Consider the following 25,627-nt stretch of genomic DNA (forward strand, 5'->3'; position numbering starts at 1 on the left):
TGAGTGTAATCAGGATTACACGCCTGTAATCCCAACATTTTGGGAGGCTGAGGCAGGTGAATCACGAGGTCAGGAGATCAAGACCATCCTGGCCAACATGGTGAAACCCCGTCTCTACTAAAAATACAAAAATTAGCCAGGCGTGGTGGCGGGCACCTGTAGTCCCAGCTGTTCGGGAGGCTGAGGCAGGAGAATTGCTTGAACCAGAGACGCAGAGGTTGCAGTGAGCCGAGACTGCACCACTGCACGCCAGCCTAGCGACAGAGTGAGACTCCGTCTCAAAAAACAAAACAAACAAACAAACAAAAGCAAAGCAAAGAAAAAGAAATGGGTGTGGCTGCACAAGAAACCTCTGATCCATTCATATTTTAAAATACCATACATGGAAGATAGAGAGAAGAATGATGGCCTAAGCCAAATAAAAATGAGTGACAAACTCAGCAGGTGTAATGACAAGAAAGTTAATGATTCAGAGTAAATTAAGGCTTGTAGAAAATGCATGTAACACTTAAAACATCTTTGGGTGAATTTAGGTTATAAAGAATAGGGAGGACATAGACTTCTTGCTGAGGCAGGATTACTTACAAATGAAAGAGAATAAAATAACAAAACCAGTAAACAAATACTCTGCTTTAATAATGCCTATAAGGAAAAAGGAAATCTAGCTATTAAAAAGATAACAGACTGTATTTAAATAACATTGGTGCCTGAAATGGGTTAAGAAGGCACTGACCCAACAGACTGAAATGGTTCCCTTCTCTGAGTCCAGGCAAACTGTTCCCCAGAATAATGCAGAAGAAGAGAAGCATAGCCAATCTGAGGGACAGTGGCTGATAAGAAGCCTCCCTACTTGAAGTGTGCTCCACAGCCTGGCAGTGCCAACGTTACCTGGAAACTTGATGAAAATACAGTCACAGGCTTCACCTCAAGCCTTCTGAAACTGCGTTTTAACTGTATATCTTGTGATACACACACACGGTAAAGTTTGGAAAGCTTGTTCTGAAAAAAGAAAAAAAGGGAGACAAATAAATAACATGATTTTCAATACAGGTCAACTCTGTACACCAAAGCATGCTGAGTTTTGATGCTAATCTCAGCAGAATTGGAGGAGGAATGATTCCAGAGATGGCTTATGTGCATATTGAAGGGCTGTAGTCATCTCTAGGCCTGGGAGAAGTTCACTAGGAACTATGCACACGCACTCAAGCCATCTCAAAGTAAAATGGGGGTGGTATATTACAATGTCAGGTACTTTTGCATGTTTGTGAGAGAACACAGCATAAAGGTTAAAAAAAAAAGGCTCGGCTGGGCGCGGTGGCTCACACCTGTAATCCCATCACTTTGGGAGGCCAAGGCCGGTGGATTACCTGAGGTCAGGAGTTTGAGACCAGACTGACCAACGTGGTGAAACCCCACTTCTACTAAAATTACAAAAATTAGCCAGGTGTGGTGGCAGGCACCTGTAATTCCAGCTACTTGGGAGGCTGAGGCAGGAGAATCGCTTGAACCTGGGAGGTGGAGATTGCAGTGAACCAAGATCATACCATTGCACTCCAGCCTGGGGGCCAAGAGTGAAACTCCATCTCAAAAAAAAAAAAAAAAAAAAAGGCTGAGGAGCCAGGGTTCTGAGTTCAGATCCTGGTTTTGCCACTTGCTGTGTGACTTTCACCAATGGCTTATGTTCTCTGTGTCAGTTTCCTCATATGTAAAACAGGAAAAAAAACCAAAACAACAACAACAACAACAAACAACAATGTTGCCTGTATCATAGGTTGCTGTGAGAAGGAAATAGTTGATAAAAGTAAAGTACTTCTAAACACATATGGAACCTGGATTGGATCTTGGAACAGAAAGAAAACAGTGATGAAAACTGGTAAATTCCAAATAAAACCTGCAGTTGTAGTTAATAGCAATACATCATTGCTTTTTTCTTAGTTTTGACAAATGTGCATAGTTATGTAGGATGCCAACATTGGAGGGAAGTGGGTGAAGCGTATAAGGACTTTCTGTACTATCTTTGCAATTTTTCTACAAATCTAAACTTTTCTCAAGATAAAGTTTATTTTTCAAAAAATAAATGCTTCCTAACATAATAAACACTCTGTAAAGGCAAGCCTAATTGTGCCTAACACATAACAGCACCTAACATGTAATAAACACTCAGTAATGTGAGCTATTATAATTGTTTTAAAAGTTTGTTTATTGATAGTCAGTACATAAAAATTGAGAGAGTCTAATATAGGAATACTGAATCCTGATTCAGCAGTGCCTCTTGGATAAAGATGTAGAAGAACAATGATCATGTTTTGAGTTAGGATAAAACTCGAAGAGAGCTAGTATATTTAAAACTTCAATCCACTAGATTTCCTTTAAGCAAAAGACATCCACTTTAGCTTTAGTGTGGCTTATAAAATCAGAGGAGGCGCAGGATAACAGGCCCTGGAAAGGGAGGATTAGGGAAACTCTGGTGATCTAAGAAGCAAGAATGAATGGATAGTCTATTCAGCAGGCAGCTCGGGGAGGTATAAACCATGATAGTTTTCATCTTTGGGTCCTGCAAGACTCATATTCCAAGGAGCAAGAACAACTAATTAGCCTAGCCTGAGTTACACGTTCCCTCTGGAGTCCAGCACATGCACAGAGAAGGGAGGAGGAAGCCGTAACAAGAAGGAAGGGAAATAGACCCTAGGGAGGCAAAAGGAACAGAAATCCAGAGGAGACCGGAGTTTTGAAAAGATCTTAACAAAATGGAAAAGGATTCTAATACTACAAAATCTGGCAGCACAGTGGGACTCAACCTGCCACCTACCTGCCCAGACACCTCACTAGGAGGAGGTTGGGGAGCATCCTCGGTGGGTGAAGGTCCTCCTGACACAGCACTGATGAGAAGGCCTTCCTGCTCTTGTTTGGGTTTCATATTTTAGTGGAAATTTTTAATCTGAAACAAATAAGGTAATGTTCCTGGAGTTTCCATTGCTGGGTACCATGATCTCTAAAGTGAGATATATGTAACCCAGAGAGGAGCAAAACAGTTCTTTGTGGGAAGATAAAATTATTAGAACTACTATTAATATTTACATTTTATAGAGAGAAAGAAATTCATTGAACCTAGGTGGTCTTTGTTCTACAGATTGTCACTGGCATGCTCTCTGGGAGATGATCACGTGTCACATACCCCATACTATATACAGGGTTGGAGCAAAGGTTTCATCCTGGTGCCCACACTCCTGTGTGCTCTGGGGATCATGACATACTTCAACTTAAACAGGCCCAGTTAAGTGGGTTTGAGAAGTAACTTGAGAAGGTTCTCTCAATGAGGCACCAGATCAAAAGTAAAACTAATGGTAGAACAAGGAAACCAAACAAGGTGGGAGAACTTGTACTTCTGTTCCCAGCACAAACTCCTCATTAGCCACATGGAGAGCTAAAAGCAATAGCAATCTAAATAAGTCTAAAGAAGCTGGCTAACAAATTTGAAATTGTCAAGAAGAACATCTGAACTATGCGTTTAGATCTATAACACTGAATGGTAAACCTTGCCCTAACTCAATGGTTCTAAATCAGGGGTGACTTTGCCCCTGAGGAGACATTTGGAATATTAGCAATGCTTGGACATTTTTAGTTATTAAAACTGAGAGGTGCTACTGGCCTGTAATGGGGAGAGGCCAGGGATGTAGTTAAACCTCCTATAATGTACATTGTATAACTCCCACCACCAACAAAGAATTATCTGGCCCCCAATCAATAGTGTCGAGGTTGAGAAACCTTGAACTAAATTAAATATATATTATGCCTTGAGATAGCAAATGTATATTATCTAGGCATATACAATTTATGAAGTAACATATAAAGTTAAACATATAACAATATATATTCAAAATATATTTATGGTAGACAACTGTAAATCAATAAAAGACTTTGGACACCATCAGAATAGCACATATTAGATGCTTGATAAAAGTTATTATTTGCCTTTATTTAAAGGCTGGTAAGTTTTTAAAGCCATGTCACTGGAATTATTGAAGAATCTGTGATTGTACAATATAAAATAGAAGATGAAGAAGTTGAAAGAAAGCTGAAAGAGTATTCTGTAGAAAAAAAGATTTGTCTTAGTGGTGTATCTCCAGAGAATCAGAGCTAAGATCACTTAAATCAAACACCAAAAGGACTATTTTGATGGAATAGAAGGAAGATTTTTCTAACAATTTTTTTGGCCAGGTGATGAAATGAGCTGATGCACTACAGTTCTCACTTGGGATAGAATGTTGGCCAAGATGAGCTATACGGGCCTCAGCTTGACAATTCTGCAAATTTCTTCTTAAAAGTGTAAACAGCTTCTCGTGCAGTTTGTGCTGTAGTCTAATGTGCCACGCTGTGTGTTTAAAGTAGAGGTTGTGAACTTGTGGTCCCTAGAAGTGTGGTTTGTTTTCAAGAATGGTGTTTAAAAACATTTATAAAATAATACTAAATATTTAGCGATTTTTTTTTCTTATTCAACTTTTATTTTAGAATAAAGAGGATACATGTGCAAATTTCTTACAAAGGTATATTGTGTGATGCTAAAGTTTAGAGTATGACTGAATCCGTCAGCCAGGTAGTGAGCAGTGTACCCAATAGGAAGTTTTTCAGCCCTTTCCTTCCTCTTCCTCTTCCTGCTCTAGTTGTCCCCATTGTTTATTATTCCTGTCTTTATGTTTAGCTCCCGCTTATGAGTGAGAACAAATGTTATTTGGATTTTTGTTTCCACATTAGTTCATGTAGGATAATGGCCTCCAGCTGCATCCATGTTGCTATGAAGAACTTGATTTCATTCTTTTTGATAGCTGCATAGTATTCCATGCTGTATATGTACCACATTTTCTTTATCCAATCTACCATTGATGAGTACTTGGGTTGATTCCAAGTTTTGCTATTGTGACTATTGCTGCAATGAACATACATGTGCCCTTTCAGTAGAATGGCTTATTTCCCTTTGGGTACATACCCAGTAATGGAATTACTGAGTTGTATGGCATTTCAACTCTTCATTTTTGAGAAATCTTCAAATTTCTCTCCACACTGGCTGGACTAATTTACATTCCAACCAACAGTTTGTAAGTGTCTCCTTTTCTCCACGGCCTCGCCAATATTTGTTGTTTTTTGACTTTCTAACAAAATTTACTGTGACTGGTGTAAGAAGGTATCTCGTTGCGGTTTTGATTTGCATTTCTCTGATGATTCATGATGATCAGCATTTTTTCATATGTTTATGGGTCACTTACATGTTTTCTGTTGAGAAGTATCTGTTCATGTCTTTTGCCTATTTTTTAATGAGCTTATTTGCATTTTGCTTATTGATTTGTTTAAGTCCCTCATAGATTTTGAATCTTTGTCAGATGTATAGTTTGTGAATATTTCTCCCATTCTGTAGGTTGTCTGTTTACTCTTTTGATAGTTTCTCTTGCCATGCAGAAGTGCATTAGTTTAAGTAGGTCCCACTTGCAAATTTTTGCTTTTGTTCCAATTTCTTTTGAGGATATCTCCATAAATTATTTGCCGAGGTTAATATGGGGAAAAGTATTTCCTAGGTTTTCTTCTAGGATTTTTATAGTTTGAGGCCTTACATGTAAGTCTTTATATTGAGTTAATTTTTATACCTGGTAGTAGGTAGGGGTTCGGTGTCATTCTTTTGCATATGGATAAACAGTTATCCCAGCACAATTTATTTAATAGAGGGTCTTTTCTCCATTGCTTATTTTTGTTGAACTTGTGAGGATCAGCTGGTTGTAAGTGTGTGGCTTCATTTCTGGGTTCTGTAATCTGGTCTATTGGTCTATGTGTCTGTTTTTGTGCCATTGCCATGCTGTTTTGGTTACTGTAGCCTTATAGTATAGTTTGAAGTCAGGTAATGCAATGCTTCTGGCTTCATTCTTTTTGTTTAGGATTGCTTTGGCTATTTGTGCTCTTTTTTGGTTCCATATTAATTTTATAGTTCTTTGTACTTATGTGAAAAGTGACATTGGTAGTTTTATAGAAATAGCATTGAATCTGTAAATGGCTTTGGACAGTATGGCCATATTAATACTATTGATTCTTCCAATTCATGAGCATGAAATGTTTTTCCATTTATTTGTGCCCTCTCTGATTTTTTTCATCAGTGTTTTGTAGTTCTTGTAGAGATCTTTCACCTCCTTGGTTAGTTGTCTTCCTAGGTATTTAATTTTCTTCATGGCTATTATAAATGGAATTGTGTTCTTAATTTGGCTCTCGGTTAGAACATTAGTGGTGTATAGAAATGCTACTGATTTTTGTATATTGGTTTTGTATCCTAAAACTTTACTGAAGTCATTTGTCAGTTCTAAGAGCTTGTGGGTGAAGTCTTTAGGGTTTTCTAAGTATAAAACCGTATCATTAACAAAGAGACATAATTTGACATTTTTCCCTATTTGGATGCCTTTTATTTCTTTCTCTTGCCTGATTGCTCTGGCTAGGACTTCCTGTGCTATGTGGAAGAGGAGTGGTGAGAGTAGGCATTCTTGTCTTGTTCTGGTTCTCACCATTTAGAAAGCAAATGGACTTAACATAAGCAATCCAGGTTTCAGGTTTCTTCTGTAATATGAATAGATATGTCAATATCAAGTCCATAGTCCTACCTAGCATCCAGAAGCTGGGATTGTCTGCTTTGCTCATTTCTATAACCTGCTTTAACCCTACAGTAGTTTTCGAGGTAAGTAGTAGTTTAGGAAGCTGACTATAGCCACAAGACTTGGCTGCTAATCCTTCTGCCTTCATTTACTAGTGGTGTAACCCTTGGCAAGGTACTTACCTTCTCTTTATTTTTTTCATATGGGATATGAAGATAACAATAATACCTACCTCACAGGGGTATATAAAGATTAATTGAACTCACTACATACAGAGTCCCTGGAATAGTTTCTGACACATGGCAAGTGTTCAGTAAATGTGACAATTATTTCAGTTTGTGCCCCTGGTAGAAAGGCTACCTGCATTCACACATTCTTGGCAGAGTGTTTGACTCAGCACAGGTCCATCGATCTAACATTACCATTTTAATGGATGTCATGCTAGGAACACAAGCCATGTTTCCATGCAGAAATTGAAGCTATAGTCTAGACCATTTTTATATGTCAGCCCTATGACTACGTAGAGTAATGACAATGAAATAAAGATGTGATTGGGGAGATAAGAAAGGACAGTTTGCTCTGTTTTATGTATCTTTGATAATCTCATGTCAGAAGTTCACAGTGGAAACATGAATCTACACAACTATGACTTTGGGGGAATAATGGGCACTATCACTATAGTTCCACACAATGACACTGGAGACTAGAGGAAAGGACTTGAAAGTGAAATTTAGAGGAGATGGAAAGAATAATGTTCAAAGATGTCTATTCAAGCACCAAAGGATAACTTCAGTTTCCAAAGATGACTAACCTAGCATTTCATCATCTAGGATATTCTAATCAGTTAATTTCAAATGAAGCTTGAGTTAAAATTGCATTATCATCTTGCCTTGCTGGAATTAAAGGTTTGTTTTTATTAGTTGGGTAGGTTTTCTTTTAATTTTAAGGAAAAAAATGAAAAATAGATAGAGTCCCTTAGGAGATATATGGGATTTAGTGAATTTTTACCCAATGAACAAAAACTGGCTTTGAAATTGGTTGTATAACCTTCTTATTTCAGGATCAGGCTGATCAGAGATGCCACACTTACCTTCTTCCATTGGTTGCTATTCAGAGCAAAACTACACAGCCTAGAAATTGCAGGTTCATTCATTCTTCAGTGCTTAACAATCTCCCAAGGAAGGCAGATGCATTTTCCAAGATAGCAGTTTCATCAAAGAACAACCGATAATGACAGACAAAGAGCTGCCTGGTGGCTTGAGCTTATGTCTGTTTCAAGGATTTACTGAATACTAATAGAATATGGCTTTTGTTGGAGAAAAAGCCTTTGCAGTCAGTGATTGCCTTGTGTCATTAAACCTAGCCACCAATTGGTTCACCCCACAGGATCTGTAATACTTTACCAAATCAGGGGAAAAAATATTAATTAGATTTTTTTAATTTAGAAAAAAGTTGGACTTTAAGTATGTATTTATTTATTCAATAGTGAAAAGATTTTTGTGTATGGTGAGTGATTTCCGTTTCATTACTATAGAGTGGCACATGGTACATGTGGGAGGCAGAATGAAATGACCTGTAATCCCATTCCCAGTAAAGGGAGTTTGAAACCCCACCTGGCTTTAAAAGCATATTTTATTGGGTCATCCTGTTCATATATGCCCTGAGCTACACAATTATGCTTTTCTTTACATGTCGTCTTACACTTTCTCTATTTGTATTCATCGGTTTTTGCCTCTCAAGCTATAATATACATTTCACAAGGTCATGGTCCTAGTACTACTTCTACTCATCCATGTTGTTATTAAGATAAATTGGGCACATGTCATAGGTTGAAAATACATGTTAATTGAGTGGCACAGATTATGGGTTCGGAAAGTGGTAGGAAGAAAGAAGAAGGCTTTGGCAGATTCCAACAGAAGCTGAGTTTTAAAGGAGTAAACGGGAACTTTAGAAAAATTTGACCTAAGTGTTAGAAGAAATAAAACTCTGGCAAGGCGACTTGTTCCAACTTTCTGCTAAACCAAGACCTTCAAAACAGGAATTGACAATTTTGAATGATGAAGAGAAATCTTTGGCTATACCAAAATGGTTGTAATATTCAAATTACATAGATTAGGGGGATGTAAAACCAGATTAAAAATCTCAGTTCTGTGAATATTTGATATACAGGCTTCCCTCTCACTTCTCTCTGTTTTTCATCTTCATGATTTTTGGCCTAATAAAGACTTTATTAAAAATAAACAAAGGGGTGTCTGGTTGCCTTATTTACTGGTGATAATCATAGGAAATATGTTGACTTTCCTTCTGAAACCAGTGGTCTTATCTCCATTCAGTTGCATTTGTATCAGTGAAAGGTATTTGGAAATTTACGTGGAAATCAGCATCACATAAGAATTTCAACCCAGTATCTTAACATGATATCAGTGAAATATTTGGGCTGAGGTCACAAACACAGTCGTGAGGTGAGATTAGTGCCTTCAGCACTTTCTCTGAAGTTGTTAAAGAGGGAGTGAATGTCATCCCACTGTCATGGCTTTTGTACAAAAGCTCTGATGATTTTTTATGTAAATACCAGCATTTTTGACATGTACAATTAATGTGTGTGTGAATCAAAATGCTGCCTCTCCTATAATGGATGAGTGATGGATTTTGATTGTATCAGGGCATACGCAGGCCCTCCTGTGTTTGGATAGCTTTCATAAAATCAATACATCACTGAAGTCCTTCCTACAGAATTTAAAGTAATGGAAGCCACCACCTTGAGTCACCACATCTATAAATTTTTATAGTGTAGTTCACCAGACATATGTCCTCTATTCTTTTTTTTATTTATTTTTATTTTTATTTATTTATTTTTTTGAGATGACGTCTCTCACTCTGTCGCCCAGGCTGGAGTGCAGTGGTGTGATCTCAGCTCACTGCAAGCTCTGCCTCCCGGGTTCATGGCATTCTCCTGCTTCAGCCTCTCGAGTAGCTGGAACTACAGGCACCCGCCACCACACCCGGTTAATTTTTTGTATTTTTAGTAGAGACGGGGTTTCACCGTGTTAGCCAGGATGGTCTCGATCTCCTGATCTCGTGATCCACCTGCCTTGGCCCCCGCAGAGTGCTGGGATTACAGGCGTGAGTCACCGTGCCTGGCCCTATTCTTTTATTTATTGTATAAGAGAAAAGATGGTAACTTAACATTCGTTGAACAAGTCCTATGGGTCAAGTTTTTATAGGGCCTTAACATGATTGACTCTTCCATAACATTCTGAGTGAGGTGTGGTTATCCTCATTTGTATAAAAGGAAATTGAAGCACAGCAGTTAAGTGACTTGCTCAAGGCACACACAGCTAATGAACATTAGAGTGAGGATTTGAATCTAGATCTATCTTAAAATATAGTCCGTGATGATTATTCTTTTTCTTTATCTCCCATTAAAAATAACAATTTTCAATTTTCTGCAATTCTACCACTCTAATTTACATATTTCTAGAACTGACATTTATTAGGTATGATCACATTCCACAGCTTCACTTACTGTTTTAAATGTATGCTTTTAATCCTCATCATAATTCTGCAAAGTCGGTAAAATTATTACCTCTTCTATGTTATACATGTGGAAACTAAGACATAGGAATGCTATTTAAATTGCCCAAGGTCATGTGACTATTTAGTGGCAAACCAGGATTTGAGCCCTGGCATGTGACTCTAGAGTCTGTTCTTGTAATCACTATCCCCAACTGATATACTCTGTGTGCTGCCCCGTGTTAAACAGAGCACAGACATAGCTCTGACCTTGAAGTATGCCATTTAGTATATCGATATCTAATTACCTAATAGGGACTCAAAATAGAGGTTCACTGGGTGTCTCCTTTCAAAATAGTTTATGCACTAGCTGAATTGGGGTGAATAAATAACATTTCTCTGTGCTATGAGTTTTACATGTTTAGGAGTTAATTTCTCCTACTTAATAACACTGGATCTGCAAAAGACCAATTCTCTCCATTCTGCTAAAAACACAGGAGATTCTTTAATAAAAGTATAATTTATGTGATGTTTGCCACCAAGTTATCTTTCCTGTTCACTATAAATTAATTACAGCTGGTATATGGACCAAAGTGGGTTACAATATATTCAGGCACTCACATTATTTCCAAGAGAGAACTCAAAGTAACATCTTACAATTGCTTTGAGTTTTTTTTTTTTTAATAAAATAAAATAAATGGGCATCTTGCTTGCCTTTGAAGATCCCTTTGCTAAACTCAGATTGCCATCTGAAATTTTAATTAGTGAATTGAAATGTGCTTACACAAAGAACCTTGTCCAAGTTGTCTGTTTCTGCCAAATTAAACGATTAAACTAAGTAACCTAATTAAAATCCTTTTAGCTTTTAATCAATATTTTATTTACATCCATATTTCCCAGGAAGCTTAATGAGTTCTTTTGGAAGTGATAGTTATTTCTGTCCCATTTATCAAAGGTCAATTTTAAGAAGTAAATTCTCTCCTCTAAGGCCATGGAGGCAGCAAGAAACAGATGAGGACACCTTTGGTGCAGGCCCCTCTGTCCTCTACCAGCCCTGGGTGCACAGGAAGCTGGGAAGTGCTCCTGCAGCTTCTGGGTGAGGTAGGCAGCTGTGGGGAGATAGGAGCAGCTCCACTGCCATAGACACAGCTAGCCCCTCTGCCCTTTCCTCCCAGAGACCCTGGTAACATCTGGCGGTGATTACAGAGAGTGAAAACCACAATGTGCTCTCCAAGGAAAAATGTAGGTTTCCCTATTCCTTATTCTTGAGAGTCAAATAGTTTCATGAGGGGCCTGGGTGCGGTGGTTCATGCCTGTAATCTCAGCATTTTGGGAGGCCAAGGCAGGTGGATAGCTTGAGGACAGGAGTTCGAGACCAGCCTGGCCAACATGGTGAAACCCCATCTGTACAAAAAAAGCAAAAATTAGGCAGGCATGGTGGCAGGCACCTGTAATCCCAACTACTCAGGTGGCTGAGGCACAAGAATTACTTGAACCTGGGAGGCTCAGGCTGCAGTGAGCAGAGATTATACCACTGCATCCCAGCCTGGGCAACAGAGTGAGACTCCATTAAAAAAAAAAAAAAAGTTTAATGAGGTTTATGAAAATAGCATTCTTTTTATTCATTCCCTGGTCATCCTTCCTCACTCATCCCATTTACCAGAGGCAAGCACTTTCAGATCACTTTATAAATTTATTTATCAATGTCTCTAAGAGGTATACTTACATGACAACTTCCTGATGTCTAAATTTTAGACCTCAACTATTCATTTCCTATTGTAGAAAATAATGACTTAGTTTTCTTCAATCTCCCCTACTCCCATCCACATCCACATTTCAACCACACATCCCATTCTCTCAATAAAAATACAGCAGAATTTTGGTTCTATAGGTATTTAATGTTGATATTTTATGACCATATAAACACTATTCTTACTTAAGTCAGTAGGATAGAATTGCTTTTCTTGCCTTGAAAACTCTTTCTTGAATTTGTCTTATGTCTTTGTCTCCTTAGTTTTCTATGTGCCCATCTCCAACCTCAATTTCTTCCCTAATAGATTAAATCTTCCTCAATACAATCAAACATCCTACATTGTAAAAACGAGATATCCTTGGAGACATCACTCCCAGAGCCTTCTGTCCAGGTTGGTTGCTCTTTACAAGTGATAGACAACTGCCACTCTGAGATCACCCGCCACCATCCTGGGGAGTCCTTCATCTCTCTATGAAGTCTCTATGAAGTTTCTGCATTCCTGGATTTCAATCCTCATATTTATTGGTTTATTCTCATGTCTTGATAAGGCACATTCTCCTACATATTCCTGAGAATAAGTACCTGGGAGGCAAATTTTCTAACATCTGACATGTTTGAAAAATATCTTCATTCAACCTTTGCACTTAATTAATAAATAGTTTATCTGGGTATGGAATTCTGGGTTGATGTGGGATATTATATTTTCCAAAAGTAACTACAACAGCTCCCATCCCACATGCTATTAGAATGTGACTTTGATGCTCCTCTCATAGAGATGGGAGGGTGGTCTCTGTTTCCTGATCTGAATCTGAACAGATACGTGACTCTGGTGGTAGTGATGCTATGTGACATCCAAGGGTAAGACACAAAATGTTGTCTAGTGTTAGGATTTTCTTCTTATTTTTTTTTCCTTGAGACAGTTACTCTTGGAACCTGTCCAGTGGGTTGGGTTCCTCATACTGTGAGGAAGCAGAAACCACTCAGTGGAGACACCCACATGAAGTAGAAGTGATAGCAGCAGCAACTCACCAGTCACATGAGTAAGCTCACTTGGAAGGGAATTCTCCTGACCAGTCACACCATCCTGGTTTATGCTACATGGAGCAAGAAAACGTTCTCTTATGAACCTTATCCAAAGTGCAGATTTGGGAGAAAAACATATGATTTAGAGGTTTGGAATTGTTTGCTATGTAGCAAGAAATAACTGGGACTGTTGAGGAAAAAAATCCTTAGTAGTTTTGAACGTAGCATTCCTGTCTCTTAGACTTCCATACTGCTGTGATAAGTGTGAAGGAATTCTAATTTCTGATTGGCTTCACATAATATTTTAAAATTTTTATGGAAATTTGTATGATTTCATTTCTGCCTCTATGAAGAAATTTCACAATGCTGAGACCTGGTGTGAGTCTTCTTTCATCCATTGTGCTGAACACCCACTCAATGGACGCCTTAATCGTGGTAAATGATCTTGCATTTGTTCTTTGATGACTTTTTCTCTTGCTTCTATTCTTTCTTTCTGAATGTCTGTATAAATATTGAATCTCCAGGACTGATTCCCCAAATCTCCTATGCTCTATTTCATTGTTTTGTTCGTCCCCCTTTTCTATCTTTTTTAGGATTTGTTTTACTTTCTGGCATATTTCCAATTCTTTGTCATTCAACCATTCTTTGAGACTTTAAATTTCTTTGAGCATGTTTTGAATTCTCTAGCATTTGCTCTTTGCTCTTTGAGTTTTGATAGTTTCTTGTTTTTTCTTCTCATGAATGTACCATCTTTACTTACCTCTAAGATAATATTAACAATAAACATAGTTTTTAAAAAACTCCCTTTTTTTCTTTATGTTCTTATATGTCATTTCTTGTGTCTCCTAAGAAGTCAGCCCTAGAAAAAACAAACACATTTGCTTACAAATATGACATTTTTCTTTTTTCTTTCTTTTTTTTTTAATTGTCAGCTCTCTAGACTAAAACAAAACAAAACACCTTTCTGCATTGTCTGCCTCCTTCAGGTTACCTTTTTCTTTGTATTTGTCTTGACCTCATCTTTTGTTTTAGAGAATTTCCATGGAAATTGAACACTCATCGGTGATCGGTTACATTAAATGTGGTCCACCAAAAAGCAGAAGAAGCTCTGTGCCATGCTCTTGTCAATTATGAGTTCCACTTTAGGGTTAATTGGAGGGACTGGCCATTCCATTGGAGGAGCACAGATATCAGTATCTGGGTCTTTTCTGTATCTCGATCACATTTACGTGGAAATAATCTTTCTTTCTTTCTTTCTTTCTTTCTTTCTTTCTTTCTTTCTTTCTTTCTTTCTCTTTCTTTTTCTTTCTTTTCTTTCTTTCTCTCTCTCCTTCCTTCCTTCCTTCCTTCCTTCCTTCCTTCCTTCTTTCTTTCTTTCTTTCTTTCTTTCTTTCTTTCTTTCTTTCTTTCTTTCTTTCTTTCTTTCTTTCTTTCTTTCCTTCTTTCTTTCTTTCTCTTCTTTCTTTCTTTCTTTCTCAGTAAGATTGACTTTCTGAGTTCTGAGAGGTGAGTGGAAAAAGAGAGCTGGAGATCACAGCACGCAGAATATGAGATTTCACTTAACTCTCTGTTTCTCAGCCTTCATTAGGACCCTTAACTGTGCCTGATGTTCTCTACTCCAGAGGCCCTCTTTTTATCTCATTCATACCAAAGAAGTGAAGTATAATAAAACTTCACTCCTTTTCTCTGGGTGGCCTATGGAGAGAGTGGAGATTGGATCTCAAACTACGTTTCTCAAAGGGACTTTAAAAAATTACTAGTTTTATGTCTCTCTCACACAAACATATCCTTACAAGAGCACTGGTGCTGTAAATCTCTGATCATCTTGGAGTTTCTGCACAAAGAATTGCATTTCTTCTCATTGTTTTCCTATTGCTAAGCCAGCTTGTGTGTGTGTGTGTGTGCACGTGTGTGTGTGTGTGCACGTGTGTGTGTGTGTGTGCACGTGTGTGTGTGTCTGCTAAATCCATCATTAAGTGGTCCTTTTGTTTTTGAGCTTCCAAAATGTTTCTCTATTCTGTCCATTTTTTCTTTATCCTTGTGGGATAAAAACAAAACAACAGTGATGGATACAACCCTTTATCGTCATTAGATTGAATTTTTGAGAGAAGTGGAGATAAATACTGATATCACTATACTATTTTTGTGTGACAAACTATCAAACGACTCTAAAACTGAGTGTCTTAAAGCAATGAATATTGAATATTGCTGAGAGTCCTTGAATCAGCTGCATAATTCCGGTAATCTCAGCCAGGTCTATCCGACCTCTTCTGGACTCACTTAGGTATTATGGTGAGCTGACAAGTTGGCCGGACTCTGATTTGTCTAGGATGGTCTGATTCATATATCAGAATGTCAGCTGGTTGACTAGCTGTTCGCTGAGGTGATGAGTTTGTCCAAGTCATGGTTCTCTCATCTTCCAGGCTGTCCTAGGCTTGTTCTCTGATGCTTCTTAGGATGAACTTTCCAAAGGCAAAAGCAGAAGCAAATAACCCTTATGATTGCGCATGGCACATCATCACTTCCACCACAGTCTATTCGTCAAAACAGGTCGCAAGGGCAATCCAGATTCAAGTAGTGAGGAAACCTTGGTGGACAGAACTACAAAGAGACATTTCAAAGGCTTCGATATGGTGAGTGGTGAAGATGTGAGGATATTCTTGCAATAAATCTACTACTTAAGTTCAATCCAGTGATTTTAATCAGAATTCCCCTTGTGATAAATAGAATAATGGTCCCCCAAAGATGTTCACAGAATAATCCCTGAAACCTGTGAATATGTTATCTTGCATGGCAAATGGGGCTTTGCAGGTATGATTAAATTAGGGATATTAAATTGGGGAGGTGATCTGAGATTATCCTGGTGGGTCCAATGTAATCATAAGGGTCCTTCTAAGGGGTGGCAGAAGAGGAGAAGTCAGAGGAGATGTGAAAACAAATCAGAAGTCTGAAAGATGCCATCACCAGTAGGGCCCACAAACCAAGGAAGGCAGAGAGTTTCTATGATATGATTTGGTTGTGTCCCCACCCAAATCTCATCTTGAATTATAACTCCCATAATTCCCACGTGTCCAGGAGGAACCTGGTAGGAAGTGATTGAATCATGGGGTGGGTCTTTCCCATGCTGTTCTCGTGATAGTGAATAAGTCTCATGAGATCTGATAGTTTTAAAAATGGAAGTTTCCCTGCACAAGAATTTTTCTCTTGTCTGCCACCATATGAGATGTGCCTTTCACCTTTCACAATGATTGTGAGGCCTTCCCAGCCATTTGGAACTGTAAGTCTATTAAACTTCTTTCTTTTGTAAATTGCTCAGTCTTGGGGATGGCTTCAGCAGCAGTGTGAAAATGGACCAATACATCCTAGAAGGTAGAAAAAGCAAGCAACAGATTCTTCTCGGGAGCCTCCAGAAGTCACACAGCTATTCCAACAAATGGATTTTAGGACTTTTGATTTCTGAAAGTTTTAGATAATAAATTTATGTTGTCTGTTAAGCCATTGAGTTTTTGATAGTTTATTGTATATTATTAGAGAAAACTAACACATCTCACTGTTCTTTCAGTTCAGCCATGATATATTTGGATTTTTGCCATAACCACATGCCACTTCTATTATTATTTTCTTCAAAAATGAAAATTATTTTGAAAAAAAAATTCCTATTGTAAACATTGATATATCTGAAATAAAGAGGTATTCCAGTTTTTTAACACACATAAAATAAATGAAGTTATTAAGAAAACTATCTGTTCATATTCCACAAGAGGGGTATATAGTATGCAGCATTTCTCAATTTTATTTGACTATGTTGCTCTTTCTTTGTGAAACTCTAATTCACTAATTAGCTGATTGAATAAACATTTTATTGAGCACTTACTATGCACCAGACATGTGTGAACAAGAAAGTTGAAATCTTGTCTTCATAGAGCTAACACTGTAGTGCAAAACACAGACCACACATACATTTTAAAAAATGCATAATAAAATACAGGCTTTGATAAAGGAAATACAGTGCTGTGCTAGAGGACAACTGGGCAGTGTGAGGTGAAGGTCTAGGGTGTGGGCTAGGCTAGTATCTGGCAAGATTAGTTCCCTAGAAAGAGGTCATTTATAGGCTCATATTCTACCTATTTCTGCATTGAAATCATCCAGTTCCCTGGTTTCAAAATTAAGGAAACGATATTTCTCATTCTGGCGCTTCTAATTTTTGGCCCCACTAATCCATCAGCAAATTCTATTGATCATCATTTGTAAAATCTCTTGCGTCACTTACTGATTTCCATTCTCAATTTCTCACCGAGGCTAAAATTCTTATAGCAATTCTTATAAAGTCTCTTATAAAGTGACTTTTCATCTTTTTCTGCCCCAGTAGCTTGGACGGATGCAACATGCCCCCCAGGGATTGAAATAAGTTCTGAAGATGAGGGTCAGGGCTAGAAGTCCCACAGGTGATTGACAGTGTTTCCACAGGCAGGGACAGTTATACTTTAGTGACTCTATCACTTTGAGGAGGGGGTGTCTCATTCCTACTTTAGGACAACATAAGTGTGCCTTCAAGCCTGGGAACAGTGGCCCACGCCTGCAATCCTAGCACTTTGAGAGGCCAAAGTGGGTGAATCATGAGGCCAGGAGTTCAAGACCAGCCTGGTCAACATGGTGAAACCCCATCTCTACTGAAAATACAAATTAGCTGGTCATAGTGGCAGGTGCTTGTAATCTCAGTTACTCAGGAGGCTGAGGCAGGAGAACTGCTTGAACCCAGAAGGCAGAGGTTCCAGTGAGCTGAGATCATGCCACTCTAGCCTGGGTGACAGAGTGAGACTCTGTTTCAAAAAAAAAAAAAAAAAAAAAAAAGAAGAAGTGTGCCTTCTCCAGAGAAACAACTGAGAGCTACAGGTGCTTAAACGGAAACTGGGTCTTCTTCCCCAGCCCCTTGTGCCCTTCCTGACCCAGTGCTTTCTTCTTTATGGTGCCAACCAGGAGCAAGCCTGAGTGCTTTCAAGGTGCACCAAGATAAAGAGTAATCAGTTTCCCAATCTTCTTTAAACTGCCAATCCAGAAAAGCCAATAGGAGCATATTTACATCAGTTTTAGGCTTGTCTTCAAGTTCATTCTTTCCCACCAAGTGCAATCTCTGACCACTTGTTTTGGTGTGCAGGTGGGTGTCCTTTCTGCTTTACATAACATCATCATGCCTTTTAGAGTAAAAATGTATTTTAGAGATTATTTAATCCAAACAGAACAGTTTAAGAGAGAAAGTTAAAGTCCAGAGACATCATGCAGCTGGCTAGAAATCACATAGCTAGTCAGTAAAAATATCTAAGATTCAAATTTGGGATTCCTGACTCGTATTCCAAGTCAAAGCTACCATATTGACCTTCGTGCTGAGAAAACGTAGAATTGAGACAAAGTTACTTACAACTGTTGTTTGCAATTATATAATATACTCAGATTTATTTTACTTTATTAGAGTATACATATTTTTTGGTTGTAAATGCCTACAATACAGTTTATGACATACATATTTTTGGCTGAGTTCTTTCTTTCGTAACTTGTGTGTCCTTGATTATAAAGGATTCATTATCTTCTCACTGTCCCTGTGTCTGGGGAATTTTACAACAAATGCTTCGTAATTTCCTTTTGTTTCCCCTGCAACAATTTTCAGTGTCCTTACTACTCATAAACTAGAAGAAAATATAGTAATGCTTCAGAGATGTCCTGAAGGGCCACTTCTTGAAACTTTCTCTGCTATAAATCACAATGTGTTTTCTTTCTTTTTTTTTTGCAGGGATGGCAGGGGCGCAAAATACAGTTTTAAATGTAGATCTTCCAAGAACAAATTGCAAGGGGGTTTTCTTCAGTTAACTACTCTCAGAAACATGTTTTAGAATTGTTTCTACACAGTATCCTTCTTTAGCAGTCCCCAAATATTATAGGAAATCATTGGATAACAGCTATTTCAATTCCCTGTTCTTCATCCAACCAGTGCAAGGTGACCACCAATGCATTTGATTTCTCATGTTCTGATTTAAAAGAAAAACTTTAAAACCCTTTTTAAACAAACTATTCAATGTATTGACAGGAAAATGGAATACACAAAGCTAATCAAAGGTTTTTATACTCTTTATCGAGTGTCATGGGCAAAATTAAACTATGGTATTCCTAACCAGTACATTTGCTTATACTTTGGGTACTTCAGACACAACAAAGTGCAGCACACGTGCCGTTTCTCTCATTCCCTGAGCCAGGCAGACATAAACAAACAATCACAGCACCTTGATGCCAAGGCTTTATGTGTCCTCAGAATCTTTCTTAATACAGCCTCTAGGCAGCCACTACACAACAGTCACCTGATAAATATGGAGTTCAAGCCTAGTAAGCAAAGCTGTACTATGGTAGTTATTATATCTACCTTTAAAAACCACAGATAAGGCATCCTAAACATGAAAAAATAAGTGGTTCATATAATATTGTTATCCCCCACCTTTTTTTTGAGATGGAGTCTCACTCTGTTGCCCAGGCTGGAGTGCAGTGACACAATCTCAACTCACTGCAGCCTCTGTCTCCCAGGTTCAAGTGATTCTCCTGCCTCAGACTCCCAAGTAGCTGGGATTACACGTGCCTGCCACCACACCCAGCTAGTTTTTTTATTTTTGGTAGAGACAGGGCTTAACCATGTTGGCCAGGCTGGTCTGAAACTCCTGACCTCAAATGATCTGCCCACGCTGGCCTCCCAAAGTGCTTGGATTTTAGGTGTGATCCACCATGCCTGGCCAATATATCATTACTCTTATTGCTTTCCCTTGATGTTGCCCATTGAAAACGTTTTCTTTTTTTAGTTGACAAAGGCTTCCCAGAAATTCTTCTTTCCTTACTGTGAAAAACCTTTCAGAACCTTAATACTCCCTAGATTATTAGTCCATTCTCACACTGCTATAAAGAACTACCTGAGACTTAGCAATTTATAAAGAAAAGAGATTTAATTGACTCACAGTTACTCATGGCTAGGGAGACCTTAGGAAACTTACAATCATGGCAGAAAATGAAGGAGAAGCAAGGCACCTTCTTCAAAAGGCAGCGAGAGAGAGAGAGAGCAAGAAGGGAAGTGCCATACTTTTAAAACATCAGATCTCATGAGAACTCACTCACCATCAAAAGAACAGCAAGGGAAAAATCTCCCCCCGTGATCCAATCGCCTCCCACAAGGCTCCTCCCCTGACAAATGAAGATTACAATTTGACACAAGACTTGGGTGGGGACACAGAGCCAAACCATATTATTCTGCTGCTGGCCCCTCCCAAATCTCATATCCTTTTCACATTTCAAAACCAATCATGCCTTCCCAACAGTCCCCCAAAGTCTTAACTCATTCCAGCATTAATTCAAAATTCCAAGTCCAAAGTCTCATCTGAGAGAAGGAAAGGGCCCTCCACCTATGCGCCTGTAAAATAAAAAACAAGTTAGTTACTTCCAAGATACAATGTGGATATAGGCATTGGATAAATGCTCCCTTTCCAAATGGGAGAAATTGGCCAAAACAAAGGGGCTACAGGCCCCAAGCAAGTCCAAAACCCAACAGGGCAGTCATTAAATCTTAAAGCTCCAAAATCCCCTTTGACTCCATGTCTCACATTCAGGCCACATTGACACAATAGATGGGCTCCCAAGGCCTTGGGCAGGTCTGTCTCTGTGGCTCTACAGGGTACAGCCCCCTCAGCTGCTTTCACAGGCTGGTGTTGAGTCCTGCAGCTTTTCCAGGCACACAGTGCAAGCTGTCAGTGGATCTACCATTCTGGGGTCTGAAGGATGGTGGCCTTCTTTTCACAGCTCCACTGGGGCACTGCCCCAGTGGAACTCTGTGTGGAGGGCTCCAACCCCACATTTCCCCAATGCATGTTTTAGTAGAGGTTCTCCATGAGGGCTCCCTGCAGCAGACTTCTGCCTGGATATCCAGGCAATTCCACACATCCTCTGAAATCTAGGTAGAGGCTGCCAAGCCTCAACTCTTGACATTTGTGCACCCACAGGCTCAACATCACATGGAAGCCACCAAAGCTTGGGGCTTGCACCCTCTGAAAGAATGGTCCACGCTCTACCTTTGCTTCTTTTAGCCATGGCTGGATCTAGAGCCACTGGGACGCAGGGCGCCAAGTCCCAAGGCTGCACACAAAACCATTTATTCCTCCTAGGCCTCCAGGCCTGTTATGGAAAGGGCTGCCATGAAGATCTCTGAAATTTCCTGGAGACATTTCCCCCATTGTCTTGACTATTAACATTCAGCTACTCCTTACTCATACAAATTTCTGCAGCCAGCTTGAATTTCTTCCCATGAAAATGAGTTTTTCTTTTCTGCTACATGGTCAGGCTGCAAATTTTTGAAACTTTTATTCTGTGCTTCCCTTTTAAACATAAGTTCCAATTTCAGATCCTCTCTTTATGAACACATATAAGCATACATTTTTGGAAAAGGCCAGGTCATATCTTGAATGCTTTGCTGCTTGGAAATTTCCTGTACTAGATACACTAAATTATCTCTCTCAAGTTCAAAGTTCCACAGATCTCTAGGGCAGGGGCAAAATGCTTCCATTCTCTTTGCTAAAGTATAGCAAGAGGGACCTTTACTCCAGTTCCCAATAAGTTCCTCATCTCCGTCTGAGAACACATTAGCCTGGACTTCATTGTCCATATTACTATCAGCATTTTGGTCACAACCATTCAACAAGTCTCTAGGAAGTTCCAAACTTTCCTTCAAGTTTCTCTCTTCTTCTGAGCCCTCCAAACTGTTCCAACCTTTCCCTGTTACCAAAGTCACTTCCACATTTCTAGGTGTCTTTGTAGCAGTACCTTATTCTCAGTACCAATCTTCTGTATTAGTTCATTCTCACATTGCTATAAAAAACTACTGGAGACTGGGTAATTTATAAAGGAAAGAGTTTAATTAAATCACAGTTCTGCATGGCTGAGGAGGCCTCAGAAAACTTACAATCATGGCAGAAAGTGAAGAAGCACGTACCTTCTTCACAAGGTGGCAGGAAAGAGAAAGTGAGAAGGGAAGTGCCACACTTTTAAACCATCAGATCTTGTGAGAACTCACTCACTGTCATGAGTACAGTGAGGGGGAAATTTGCCTTCATTATGCAATCACATCTCACTAGGCCCTTCTGCTGACATATGGGGATTACAATTTGACATGAGATTAGGGTGGGGACACAGAGCCAAACCATATCATTCTAACTGGTAAAATGTAGATGTGACTTGAATTAAGTTTCTCAGTTCTAAAAATAAGTAGGTCTATTATTTGTATCCAAGAACATTTGCAAAGAAAACCCATTTAAATTGCTGTAGAAATTAATATTTAACTAGAGACATTGTCAATTTAAAAATTTTCCAAAAAGAAATGTTTCTGAAACTCTAGTGTGTATAAAAAGTACTAAAAGAATGTTTTCAAGTTACATGCTTATATATACCAATAACATGTAAGTAGAATTGGCACATAATACATTTATCTATCATTAGTAAAATGTGATATTTCAAAATGAAATTAGTGCCATCATGTAACATGCTTGTGAATGTGACTTTGTCACTCAACCAGTATCTGGCTTAAAAAGAAAAAGCAAACAAACAAAAATGGGAAAAAAAATTATGGCTTAATATGGCCAAGGACAGTCAAACCTTTGGGTCTTGGAGTCGTGAAGTATGGATATCCTTCTTAGGATTATACTCCTAATTTTCCCCACTCCACATAGGTCTTCTACTTTATCAGCAGTGTAGGGAATGCATTTTAGTTGAGGGGAATGGAGGATATAATTCACTGACATTTACAAGTCTCAAGTTGTAGAGAACCTGTCATGTTCAGGAGAGTTGGAGATTAGGCTGACCTTCTACACTAGTTTCTTACACAGGGGGAAATAAAATAAAAATAACTAAGGATAGGTCAACCCAGAGTCACTACCATATAATAGGTCAGGAAGTCCAACAACAGCAAGAACTAAAAACAAAAGAAAGTGAGATGATTAAAATACAAAGCCCTCAGGCAGAAATTAGCTTTAGAAACCTAGCCATCTCTGTTTGTGATGGGCTGGGTATCACTCTACATTCATAACAATAAAGTGAATTTGAAAGAGAAATTGAACTATGTAAATGAATATTTACATATGTAAATGATAAAAGCTCTCTCCTAGAGATACAGTTTGGGCACAGCTCACTTAGAAATAATCATATTCCCCCTTTTAAAAAAATATACTTTTGTACTGATTTTATAGTAGATACTGATATTATCTCAATCAGAGAGAATTACACACATAAGACACAAGACAAATATGTTTAGTTATGTAGATCGTTTTTTATCATGCAAATTTAGCCAAAACTTTTACTCTCTCCAATTATTAATGGTAGATACCTAAGCTGTGGTAATCTTTAGGGCTGTTACCAGTGTTTCAATTCTGGTGGAATTTTACATCCCTTAGACCGTGAGACTTCCACTGGCCAATATAACATGATGAGGAACATGAGCAGCAATAAGGTGTTTACTTCTGGGTGGAAGACTTGGTGAGCCCCTATGTGATCAACTATGTTACTTTTTTCCTGCTCTCGTGACATTATAGATGTAGCGGTTCTGTCATCCTGAGTCCCTGAGTGGGAGTGACATGGAACAGAGCTGCTGTCAACCTAAGAGAGCAATGTAACATACATGGGAAATATATTTTGGTTAAGACACACAGCTTTGGAGGTTGTTACTGCAGCCTACTATAGCTCATTCTAACTGATAAGCAGGATTTCTCCAGCATTTAGTGTTGTAGCAAAATTGCATGATGAAAAAGCAGTAGCTCTAACTTAGCTGGAGAGAATATTGGATTTAATCACTTAGCTATAATACAATCCCTTCTCAATACTCTATAGTCAGTTAAGTGCAAATCTCTCTAGTGGCTTAAACTCTCTTTACTAGTACTTTGTGAACACTCCCAAATTGTAGAAATAAACAGATTGATCCAGGGTCTGGTGGGAGAACAGAATCAGAGTAATGGTTAAATGTGGGAGACTCAATGGGTAGAGGGATCAGTTTTACTGGAACACATGTCAGAAAGAATCTAATAGTTCTATAAAGTGAATGGTAAGGATTTCTAAATTCATTATGAGATTTGAAAATTCAATAACCTTGTACTTCTGTATATCAAGGATCTATGATAGGCTAAAACTGTAAGACCAACATATAATTAAATTGTTTGAACAAAGGTTAGATTATAAAAACGTGAAGATCAGGATGTCACTTACTTACAGTGTGACTTACTGAAGTCACTTTAATCCCTTGGCCTCAGCCTCCTCATATGTAAAACAAAAATATTTTAAATAGAAATAAAATTAATATTTGAACTAGATTTTGATAAGTTCCCTTACATACGATGGTAGGCTGGTAAATTTATCAACTGTGTGTGTGTGTGTGTTTTTCTTAGTATTTGCCCCCTTTTTGGGTATAAATATTTCCAATCGGGACAGTTTCATGCTGTTAACCTAACATGACTGAATGCAGAGCTGGCAAAACTTGCTGATGATCATCTTTCATTGGAGCCAGAACAGGCTTGCTTCAGCACCTCATGATTCTAGTTGGTTGGTGCGAAAGTAATTGCGGTTTCTCGTTACTACCTTCAATGGTTAAAACAGCAATTACTTTTGCATTAACCAATATCTTTACTGCTATGATCCTTGCAAATAAGATGACTGGTGAGAGCTTCATGGTTTATTCTGATTTACAGGATCTTGACTCTTCTCTGAATTTTTAGGATTTACTATATGTGCCATTCACTTGGCATTTAACTGCATACTTTCTTAGACATGTCTCACATTTACATCTTGTTATTTTGTTTAACTTAAAAATATTTTGTAACTGTTTGATAATGATATGTCTCATTTTTCAAGCTAGAAAATACATTGCATGAGGAAAAAATTTTGTTTTGTGCCTCTCAGTGTCTTTTCCATATCTTGGCCCATTCAATGGTTTTTTAGGTAAAAGTACATTTAAATGTTTCCCCTGCTTATTTCTGTGCTGAATAAATTCAGCTTAATATTTTCATGTATATACATGTTTAGCAAACAATAAGCCTAAGTGGCTATTTTGCATGTAAAAGGTGCTGTGCCAAATGACACTTGTCAGTTTTATGTGCAATTATTCTAAATTACAGATTTCAAATATAATAATTATGAGGAAGGGGTTGAGAAAAATGAATACTTGGTAGAGTTTTACATTAAAATAAATTCCTCAGAAAATCAGTTTATAATGATATAGCCTACTTCCAATATAAGTGATCACATTGCAAAATACTGACAGAGCTGCAGACTTAAAGAGTAATTCACCATTTTATTGTTTACAGGCACAAATGCCCAATCCGATGACAAAATATGCTTCAGACATCTGTTTAAAAGGTTATTTGGTTCATTTTTGTTTCTAAGAAAGGGAATATTAATATTGTTGAATGTTCAAATTATGCAAGTGGCATTCATTGTAGAGCATGGTATTAATTACCAACTGAATCAATGACAGAAACGAAAAGCAATTGTTTGATTCAAAAATAAAGGTTGGAGACATTTATATGTGTGTGTACGTGTTTATTTTCTGTTTCTCTAATATCCTGCATCAAGAGACAAACTAGTATTCATCAAAATGAGCTAGTTTTATGGAAAATCAGTGCAATTCAGCATCCTTTCCCAAATTGGAGTAATTTAG

At 38.2% G+C, this 25,627-nt stretch overlaps 1 long non-coding RNA gene across 1 annotated transcript in view; it reads left to right on the forward strand.

The window, feature by feature from the left end:
* The window catches only part of LOC105528081, a 96,036-nt gene extending 87,172 nt beyond the window's left edge, over window positions 1-8,864 (forward strand). Inside the window, exon 4 of the long non-coding RNA XR_001004310.1 lies at window positions 7,684-8,864. This is a non-coding gene — a long non-coding RNA (uncharacterized LOC105528081). The remainder of the gene's footprint in view (window positions 1-7,683) is intronic.
* The last annotated feature ends 16,763 nt before the right edge of the window (window positions 8,865-25,627 follow it).

This window comes from Mandrillus leucophaeus, unplaced genomic scaffold (assembly GCF_000951045.1).
Source record: "Mandrillus leucophaeus isolate KB7577 unplaced genomic scaffold, Mleu.le_1.0 Scaffold70, whole genome shotgun sequence".
NCBI lineage: Eukaryota > Metazoa > Chordata > Mammalia > Primates > Cercopithecidae > Mandrillus > Mandrillus leucophaeus.